Below are 10982 nucleotides of genomic sequence, written 5' to 3' on the forward strand. Positions count from 1 at the left end.
CTCCCAAGGGGTCCCCATGCTGGCCTTGCTACAGAATTCTGGGAACAAAGCTATAGGTGACCACCGTGGGAGTGGCTAAGTCGGTGTGGCACGTGCCGTCTTGTCTCCTCAGAAACCAGCATTGGGAGCAAACTTCCTGCATGTTGGATTTCAGCCAGTTGCTGCTTCTTAGAGAAGTGTCAACATCCTGAGAGCAGATGTCCCTCAGTCCTCATAGCCAAGACACCACTTAATGTTTATCCCACTCTTCCTTATCTGGGCTCAGGCTGAGGAAGTTTCCATTCGTTCCTCAGTCACATGGGGCTTCCGTCCCTGCAGTATTCTCCCTGCCGTCCCGGGAGCCTTCTGTGGGGAAGGCAGAAAACAACTCGATTTTCAGAATCTTATGAAACTTCAGGTTACAACTCCCGGGTAGGCCAGTAGTAGACCAGGTGTCTCTAACTCAATTCAGAGCTTATACAGCCAGTGAATTTCTCGACATCGTGGTATTTCCCCAGATTGGTCCCAGTTCAGCTCTCTCCCATCTCCATAACAGCCAATACCCCAGGAGAAGCAGAGAGAGAACGATCACCAGAACCAGAACAGGGATGCTCTCAGGGTTTCTTTGTGAGGATTTCTTCTGGTCAAGTTTGATGGGTGGCACCTGCATTCAGTCCCCAAAATGGGCCCAAATGGGTATCGTAGCTCTCAACATCCTTGACACTTAGGCTCATGTGGATGTTTCCTAGTAGACAATGGCCATTACTCACAAACATAAGGGGTGACAACAAGGATACAGAGTCCTACAAAGAGAACATCCGAAGGAGGGGAACTTTGCTCACATCATCTATTTATTCCCTTTCTCTGTCTCTCTTGCTCTATGCAATTGTCAAAAATAGACAGCAGTGACAATGTTATGCTACATCATGGAATTGGCACAAAGTCAATGTCACAAAGAAACCAAAGAGTCTATTATGCCAAGGACCCAGATGGGCCTGGGGTATCTTCTTCCTGCAGCGTAGCCAACCACCCTCCACACAGAGGCTCAGGGGCAGATGCTTAGAGGAGCCCTGTGCTGCACAGCAGGGAGAAACCCTGGCATCTCAGGGCAAGGACGGGCTGGTCCTGGTGCCCACAGTCTCTCCCGTTCACACACAGTGCCTGGCATGCAACACACACCTACTTGTATAGTGAGCACACGGATGATGCGGGAGTGAGTGACGTGCCCTTCCCTTGGATTCACCTTTCCCTAACATGGAACAGGAATGATTTTGGAAGTTCCTGTTCCATAAGAATGTGAGTCCAGGAAACGCCTTGCCCCATCTGGCACCCTGGACCTCACCCTGACACCAATTTCCAGGGTTTTTAAAAAAATTCTCTTTCTGCTCTTGGCATCTGTAGTTGGTCCTTTCTCTGTCCCAGGTCAACCCACGCATGGGATGGACCCATCACCCTTGATTTCCTGCAACACTCCCCCAGTCCATTCCCACAGGAATTTCTGTGGGAAACTGAGAGAAAGGCAAAAGGGCCCACGTCGGATGGTTGCACCAAAGCACCACACATCAGACAGCTGCAGAGTGAGCATCGGGCTTTCTGCTCTGCAGAATTCTCCTGGTCTGTCCCAGCTCCCGGGCCAGCCTCACCCTGCCCCGCCCCTGTGGCTTCCCTTCCAGTTTCTCCTCACCTCAAACTTCTGCTCACATGAGGCTGACAATTATCTTGGAAGCTGGACATATATGACATACTCTTCTATATGTACACTATCCTGCACTAAAGAAAAGAAGGAAAAACTTCCTGCTCATTTCTTAAAAGGTGCAGTTCAGCGCTCTCGTTTGTTTCCTTCTAACCATATCTTTAGAAAATTATCTTCTATTTCAAAGCGGTTTATCTAGGTATTTTGCTAAGCACGGCCAGTCCTCCCCTTAAGAGGAATGTCTTAGCATAAGATAAGATAAAATTTCTTCTGAAAACAGCCAGAGTCCCACATGGGAGGAATTTGGGGAGTGAGGGGCAGGTGGCCAGAGAGGAAGGTGACAAAGTGGAGCTGGCCCAGGGAGTGGAGGGCCTTGCAGGAAGGCCAAAGCTTGTGCCTCTTACTTTAGCTGCAAGGGGAGCCAGGAATTTAAGCAGAAGTGTGCACAGTCAGAGTGGGTCACAGGCTCCCACGGTGAGTTTCGAGCCCGGGAGACCAGGTAGGAGGGCAGCAGTGGGGTCAGCAGGGCGAGTGGGCACAGAAGAGTGGGTGGTGGGTGGAGAGAAGGGGCATAGGAGATGTGCCTCGGGTGGAGGCTGCAGGAAGCCCTGCCTGCTTAGATGTGCAAGGCGGGGAGAGGAGTCTGAGACGCTGTTGCATTTCTAGCCTGAGCACCATGAGAATGTCTTGTTACTCTTGGAGATGGAGCACATGGGAAGGAAGCCAGCTGCCCAGGGCTGTGCCTGTGTGAGTGCCCACGTGCCAGATGCAGAGCAAATTGAACCAGGGTCTTCTTCAGAGCCCAGGGCAAACCACAAATATGTGTCTTGGTTCTAGGTCCTAGGGACCGACAGTCCACCTCTGTGTTAAAAATCTCAATGCTTGGCCTCTGTGGCTGGGGTGAGCAAGCTCCTTAACGGTGAGCATCACCATCCTAGGCGAGGACGAAAGCAGAAAAGAAGAAGGGAAGAAAAGGAAAAAGAAAGGGGCTAGAGAGAGTCAAGGCAGAGGAGGGGGCAGGGATAGCGAAGGGGAGCAGAGAGAAGACAGGAGGAGGGGTACGAGATGGACGCACAGGGACCCCCTTTCTTTAGAGTATTCATTCACTCATTCATTAATTCAAGAAGTATTGTATATTATGGGCAGGCTCTGTGCACAGGCTCAGCAGAGCCTCCCACGTAAACAATAAGAGATGGTCCCTCCCCAGGTGGAGGCTACAATCTGCTGAGCGAGGAGAATGAGGAACAAATAAATGTGGAATAAACACGTGATTACAAATTGTGATAAAGACTGTGAAGGAAGAATAAAGGTGGCTATGAGAGAATAACAAGCAGGAGGAAGGAATTCAGGATGGCGTCCGTGTGTGTGTGAGATTCTGCGAGGCAGAGTCAGGAAAGGCTTCTTCAGGGAAGGATGAAAAGCCAGGCTGTGCAGGTCAGAATAGGTGGTAACAACATTATTAGATCTCCGTGGCCTAACATTATAAAATTGTACTTTGTACTCACGTTAGTTGGCGAAAGTCAGGGCAGCTCCTCAGGGCAGCTGCCCTCCGTCTGCAGCTCAGCGTTCCTGGAGGCTTTGATCTCACCAGCACCTCCCCGTTAACTTGTCTTCCTCTTCTGACCCTATATCACAAAATCCCAAGACCACAGATGTTGGCGTGGATGTGGAGAAAAGGGAACACTTCTGCACTGCTGGTGGGAATGCAAATTAATACATTCCTTCTGGAAAGATGTTTGGAGAACATTTAGAGATCAAAAAATAGATCTGCCATTCAATCCTATAATTCCTCTACTAGGTATACACCCAGAAGACCAACAATCACATTACAACAAAGATATTTGCACCAGAATGTTTACTGCAGCCCAATTCACAATTGCTAAGTCATGGAAAAAGCCCAAGTGCCCATCAATCCATGAACGGATTAATAAATTGTGGTATATGTACACCATGAATATTACGCAGCCTTAAAGAAAGATGGAGACTTTATCTCTTCCATGTTTACATGGATGGAGCTGGAACATATTCTTCTTAGTAAAGTATCTCAAGAATGGAAGAAAAAGTATCCAATGTACTCAGCCCTACTATGAAGCTAATTTATGGCTTTCACATGAAAACTATAACCCAGTTATAACCTAAGAATATGGGGAATGGGGAGAGGGAGGAGAGGGAGGGGGGATAATGGGCAGAGGGAGGGTGATAGGTGGGATTACACCTGCGGTGCATCTTACAAGGGTACATGTGAAACTTAGTAAATGTAGAATATAATTGTCTTAATACAATAACTAAGAAAATGCCAGGAAGGCTATATTAACCAGTGTGATGAAAATGTGTCAAACTGTTTATAAAACCAATGTATGGTGCCCCATGATCGCATTAATGTACGCAGCTATGATTTAATATTAATAATAAAAAAAAACTTATCTTCCTGCAGGACACGGCAGAGAACAGCATGAGGAGGAGGAACGCGCTCTGACTCTCAGATGCCTCTGCCAGCAGTGACACCTGTCCTTTCCACCACATTGCACCAGCCAAGACAAACGCTATGCCCTAATTTCAGGGGGACATGAACCCTAAAGAAGAGAGAAGCAGAAATCTCGGTGAGAACCAGTGATGACTACCACTATCACCAGGACACTCCAGGCAGGAAAAGAGCCCAGGAAATGCTGGCAGCTGGAGTACAGTGAGCCCAGGAAAAGGGGTGAGAGTAGAGTGAAGAAGTGGTCAAGGCCAGACCCTGCACAGGAAGGATTATGAGTCTCTTCTAAGTACAACTGCAGGCTTTAAGTGAGGGGGTGAGTGTGTGTCATTTATAGTTTAAGAAGGTGGTTCAGGCAATTGTGTACAGAAATGGATGAGAAACCTATGGCAATAGTCCAGGCCAGCAGCGACACTAGTGTGGGCCCCAGTCAATAGAGATGGAGAGAAATGGTATAATTGAGGCATATCTTGGGGGTAGAATTGATGGGGATGGTGAGGGATTGAAATAGAGGGATGACAGCAAATTTTATGAATTGAGCAACTTAATGGATGGCAGGAGCGGTGGGAGAAATGGGTGTGTGTGCGTGTGTGTGCATGTGTGCGCGTGCGCATGTGCACGCCGAGGGGAAGAGCTCTGGGGTGCAGTTTGTGCAATGCAGTTAGAGACACCTCTGAAACACTCCAGTGGGAATGTCAGGGGGGCAGCTGGCTACAATGTTGAATCTCCGTGCTATCAATATTAGATGAGCTAAAGCCCCACTGCTGTGCTTGCAGAGGAGGCTCTAACATGACAACCCTGGATTCTCTCACCCATGGGCCTTCCTCTAAGTACAAATATTACTGCCTGTTTTAAAATACAGTACAGTAATAGGAAACTGGAGGAACAGTCAACCCAACTACTCAGAAGACGACTGACACTGGAAGGATAGTTTGTTACTCACAGCTCCCAAGAGAAGGAGCCACACCAGGCCATGGGGGCACTGGGAAGGGCCAGAGGCAGAGGGAGAGTGTGGCAGGGTGAGCAGGCGCAGGACTGGCTAGTGTGAATGCTTTTAGTGGGCTCTGTGGCGCACGAGTATTCCTACTTATCTGGTACCTGGCCCTGGGGTGATAAGAGCAGGTGAATAGTGGCCTAATAGAGGAAGTGGTTTGGGAGTGGACTCGGGTTTGTTGGTTTACATCTGAAAAGCACGCTTCTGAGTGAGTTGTTTAAGATCTCTAGGACTTGGCTAGAGGCCTGGCATAGGCCTTCCCTCCAGGGTCAGCAAATCCACAGATGTCAAAGCATCAGAAAAGAAACAAATGTAGGTAATGAACTTCCGCCCTACTTTTTAAAAGCATCTGTGACCCGTGCTGTTGAGAGCTGTCCCATCACTCTCATCGCCCAACACCTTTGTTAGTTATCTGCTCTCAGAGCTACACACAGCAATAGGGTGTCTGTATTCTGTCTTCCCACCCCCACTTCTGCTATCAATACCTTTCTTGGCCCCAATGACTCTATAATGAATTCAGCTTAGACCAAACACATGAGAATGATGAAAAACCCTAAGGTTTATATTTAATTCTAATTTGCTTTTGTGAGAGATGTAATGTTTTCATGACAGAGATGGGTTGCCTGGGAGATACGGCTATCATGCCAGATTTTCAGGTGTCTACAAAGTAATATGCATATTACAAAAAAGTTCTCATACAATGGAGTGATTAGAGAAGGGACCACCTGGCTGCAGGAAGATGGTAGTGGGGCTGTCCCCACAGGCACTGAGCATCCCGGCACATTCTTGCTGTCAGACTTGGGGCTTACCCAGCTCCTGAAGCTGAGCAGTTTCTGAGCCAGTCACACAGACATCTAAGCAGGCCAGGTATCCACAGCATGACTCAGTAACTGCTCACTCTGCAGGAGGAGGGGGAAGGGCTTGTCTGCTGCTTGTCATGATGTTTGCTGCTCACTCAAAAAGTGCTGGGCCTTTGGCCCCAGATTCCTCAGTGGCTGTTGAACCCTCTGAGTGTGCAGTGCCCATCTGTTCCTGTCATATCATGGGACTAGGAGCAGGACAACTAGAACAAATGTGCTCACACTCTTTGAAGTGACAGTGCTGTGAGTGATGACGTCTTTCATCTCTGATTCAGGAGTCTCTGGTCTTCTGCCAGCATCCCTGAAACTTGTTAGCTTGCAGTGGGGTAAAATCTCTCCTAGGTCTTGACAGAAGACTCCAAGTGTAGTATTCAAATATAAAATGGCGTATACTACAAAGCATCCATTAGTCCACAGAACAGGGGGACCTCGTGCTTAGGTGAGAGAGACACCGAAGATGAACATTAACGGGCGTTTTAATGAAGGAGACCAGCTTCTATTGAAATTGTATCTTAGGCTGTTGGACATTACATCTGACCACATTCAGCTAAAAGAAAGAACCAAAATGTGGTTAGAACACTTCTCCTTATAGCATTTCTTAGTGTTCCTGGCAAATTGATTATTTGTTTTGAAAAATGAAAACTCCTATGTTAAGAAGGGGTCACTGAAAAGGGAAACTTAAAATGAGTAATGATCTGTGGTGAGATTCTCCTGGGAGGAGCGCATACTTGGCACTAATGGCTGTCTTCCCAGTGAATTCCTTGTGAAGCCAGGGTACATAATCTTCTGTAATTAGTCTCTACCCTGGGGGATGTCTGTCCTCATTCATACAGGTAGGCATTGGGGGCAGCAATATGACAGGCGGACAGTAGGGTAGCCCAGGGATGAGAGTCCTACCCTCACCTTCCTGTCTGAGGTCACAGTGCACTGTCCCTGACTCGCTGTTGACCACAGAGCAGACACATACGGCTTTTGTTGTCTCTTGGAGGCTCCGCTCCATTGCACCTGGATCAGTTTTAGCCTCACCCGCTGCCCTTAGCCACACGTCCTGGCATCTCGGTGGGAAATTGGTGATTGTGGGAGAAAGACATGCCCGTGTGAAGGGATGAGTCATCCTCTCCCTCAAGAATTTCAGTCTCAAACCTGTCAGTGAATGCGTCTTGATGGAGCTAAGTAGGAGACTGAATATTTTTACAGATGGAGTCATTTTAAGTATCTTGGCTGGGGTCCCCCCTACCACCAACCAAAACAGGAAGAAACAAAAGCCCTGCAAAGCTGCACTGTCACCTTTACCTCATTGACAGGGGTCAGAGTCGCAAAATGCAAAGAGGACCAGTGTTGCTATTCTATGGGGACTCTTAGGACAGGACAAATGCCACATGTGCAGCAATCGCCCTGTTGAGGCTGGAAATGCTGATGTTTGACTGGTGGGCACCTGCCTCGATGTGTCTGCCCAGGCTCAGGTCCTGCGGCTCCTCGCCTTGCCATCCCGGCCGGCTGTGCCCCCATCCAGAAAATTGTCCCTGCTCTCTTGCTCAGGGGCTGCCTTCTCTGCTTCCTTCTTAGTCACTTTTCCAACTTCTGTGGCTCCATTTCTGTCCTTTTGTCTTTCCCTCTCTCCCTAGGTAGACTATGATCTGGTTTGAGTTCTTTATGCATATACGTATATGCGCATGGGACAGACTTTTTTTTTAATATAATGCAGTGTGTAAAAAGTCTTAAAGTAGCTTGGAAACAGACAAACTGCCTTGGTCCACTGTTTTAGATTTAGTATTTTACCTAATCCTATCAAGTGTTATTAGACCCATTTTACAGATGAAAAACTGAGGCTCACAGAGGTTGAGCAACTCACCCAGGGCTGCACAGGTGGTGAACGGTGGACCCAGGGCCACCACTCCTGTTCCCACTCTTGCTCAATTTGGAGTGGTGCCCGGCTCTGGAGGCAGAAGGACTTGCGCCTTGAGCGGCAGGGGAGCTCGGACTTTGGAAGCAGCACACCAGGCTTATAACTTGGCGCACTCACTGCCCATGTGTGTAACCTAACCTCTCCGGGGTGAACAACAGTGGATCTCAGACGCTCGTCGCAAGGATTACATGAGCTAAGGGAGCAGAAGTCCTGTGCCTGGCACATGGTGAAAGTTCCATTAATGTAGCCGAGCCTGAAGCTCTGGAGCCTTCCTGGGACCCTCTGTTTCTCACACTACATATCCAATCCATCAGCGAGTCCCGTCAACTTACCTTCCCATATATCCAAACCTGCACACCTGTCATCACCCCCCTTGACCTAGGTTTGTCACCATCTTTCACAAGGTGACCGAGACTTTCCTTTGGCTCCTGGATTCCATTCTTGTCCCCCTTTGCCAGGGTGCTCCTCCTAACGTGTAGGCTAGGTGGTGTTTCTCCTGTGTTTGGAACCCTGCAGTGGTATCAGACCTTGTCGTTCAAAGTAAGTAGCAAAGGCCTAACAGTGGGGCTCAGGCCCTACTTTGGCCCTTCTCAAATTGAATGTGCACATGAGCTGCTGAGGATCCTGAGAGAGGCAGCTCTGACACTGTGGGTCTGGGGCGGCACCTAGGCTTCTGCATTTCTATCAAGCTCTGATATGGGGCTGTGCTGCTTGTCCAAGATCCAGGGACTGCTTTTTTTATCCGCACGGCCACCTCCGCCTTCTCCCCCTTGATAAACCCAGCCACCTCCACTGGCCTCCTTGTTCCTCAATGCACCAGCTCTGCCCCTCTTTGCACCTCCGCTTCTCTCTAGGACGTTCTTTCTCTAGGAACCTTCCTTACTTCCTCTAGGAGCTGCCTCCAATGGGGCAATGTAGGATTGCCCAACATCTGTTCTTAAAAGTGAACCTCCACCCCCACCCCCAGAAACACCCTCAATCTCTATTCTCTGTCTTATTTTGTCCATAGAATACAACTTCCTAACACCTCACACTGTCATCCTTACTTTGGTTTTTGCTGGTCTTTCACTGCTGGAAAGTAATCTTGCTGAGGGCGCTTAGTCTTGTCTCTCTGCTGCTGTAGCGTCAGCTCCAGTGAGAATGCCTGGCACTTCACAACATCATTGATACCCATCAGACATATTAGTATTATCGTTTTGTTCTTGCTGTCTGGATGGTGCTGGACCAAGCCCCCTGAAAAACAGAAAACGAAAAACAAAAAAACAGTAACAACATACAACCCCCCCCCCCCCCGTATTGGTACATTTGGGCAGCTATAACAAAATACCAGAGACTAAGTAATTTATAAACAACAGAAATTTATGTCTGACTATTCTGGTGGCTGGGAAGTCCAAGATCAAGGTGCCAGCAGATTTGGTGTCTGGTGAGGGCTGCTCCTTATGTGACAGAGGGACAAAAAGGGACAATCAATTTCAAGTCCTTTTATAAAGACTCCAATCCCTCCTGACCTAATAATCACTTCCTAAAGGTCCCACCCCTTAATTCTATTGATTTTGTAACTAAATTTAAACATATGAATTTGGGTGGGGGACAAATTCAGATAATAGCACCCTCCTGCCAAAAAACCCAAGTGGCACGTCCTTGGCCATATCGGAAGGGGTTCGATGACTTCTCTGTAAGTTGAATTTCTGTACTTTTACTTAAAGGTAAAAGCTCTCTGCTCACTCATCTACTTCTTTGTTGTGCATCTTAGGTGGGCTGTTGGGAGCCCTAGAGCAGTGTGGAAGCAGAACGTGGAAATTCAGAGCGGAGACTGTGTATGGGAAGATGAATGACAGGTACCACTGGACTGTCGGGCCCAGCCATCTCAGTCTTGCACACCGAGCATGTTTTAACCTTCATTGTCTCTGGCCTCATTTCTTTATTCTGCCCCTGGATTGAACCCCTAGACCAAGCCTGAGTTCCCGGTGGCTGAGCCAGGCTGCTCAGAATGACCCTTAGACCTGTCTGGTTTCTCCAGATCTTTGTCCTGAGCTAGGACCAGACTATTGTCAGACCAATATTATCTGGTCTCTCACTCACAGGTATGTCCCCTAATTAATGCCTTTCCTAAATTTTCCCTATCCCCTTGGTGGTGACTTTTGCTGTCAAGCATTCTTAACTGCATATTCTAAAATTTATAACTAATGATGATTAGGCTTTCCTAGCACCAATCAGATTGTGTTCATTTTTAATTCTCACTTCGGTGAATCACCTTCCTTTTGCCTTTTTGTCCCATGTCACATCTGAGGTAGATCCATATGGGGACAGCATTCTGGTATAAAATTTTCCTATAGAACATGCGTAGGAATTTTCCTACACTTATTTCTGCTGGGAGGCCTCACCCACAACGTTCTAGCCATAATGCCCAGTGAAAGGAGCTATCTTTTTCTATTTATGTATTTATTTACGTATTCTGGTAAGAACAATTAACATGAGAACTACCTTCATGATGAATTTAGTGCACAATACAGTATGGTTAATGATAGGTACAATGTTTTGGTAACACCCTTCCGCTCTGTTTCTATGCGGTGGAATATTTTACATATCTCATATAAGTGGAATCATGCAGTATTGTCAAAGGATTTGAATAGACATTTTTCCAAAGAAGTCATACAAATGGCCAACAGGTACGTGAAAAACATAATCAACTAATTACCAGGGAAATGCAAAGCACAACCACAGGGAGCCATCACTGCACACCTGTTAGAATGGCTATGCTATTAAAAAAAAAAAAAATGAGTGTTGTTGAGGATGTGAAGAAATTGGAACCCTCATACACTGTTGGTAGGAATGCAAAATGGTGCAGCCGCTAAGGAAAACAGTAAGGCACTTCCTCAAAAACTTAAAAATAGAACTGCCATATGTCCAGCAATACAACTTCTGGGCATATATCCAAAAAAAATTGAAATCAGAATCTCGAAGAGATATTTGCACACCCATGTTGTGTTAATCTGTTTTGCGCTGCTATAGAGGAATACCTAAGGCTGGGTAATTTATAAAGACAAAAGGTTTATATGGCTCACAGTTCT

At 47.3% G+C, this 10982-nt stretch overlaps 1 long non-coding RNA gene across 1 annotated transcript; it reads left to right on the plus strand.

The window, feature by feature from the left end:
- The first annotated feature begins 2040 nt into the window (after nucleotides 1-2040).
- On the plus strand, nucleotides 2041-9892 carry LOC128566850 (uncharacterized). The gene is made up of 3 exons (XR_008374653.1): nucleotides 2041-2146; nucleotides 4107-4272; nucleotides 9665-9892. It is a non-coding gene; the product is annotated as an uncharacterized LOC128566850 (long non-coding RNA).
- Nucleotides 9893-10982: the final 1090 nt, after the last annotated feature.

The sequence above is a fragment of the Nycticebus coucang genome, chromosome 15 (genome assembly GCF_027406575.1).
Source record: "Nycticebus coucang isolate mNycCou1 chromosome 15, mNycCou1.pri, whole genome shotgun sequence".
Taxonomy (NCBI): Eukaryota; Metazoa; Chordata; class Mammalia; order Primates; family Lorisidae; genus Nycticebus; species Nycticebus coucang.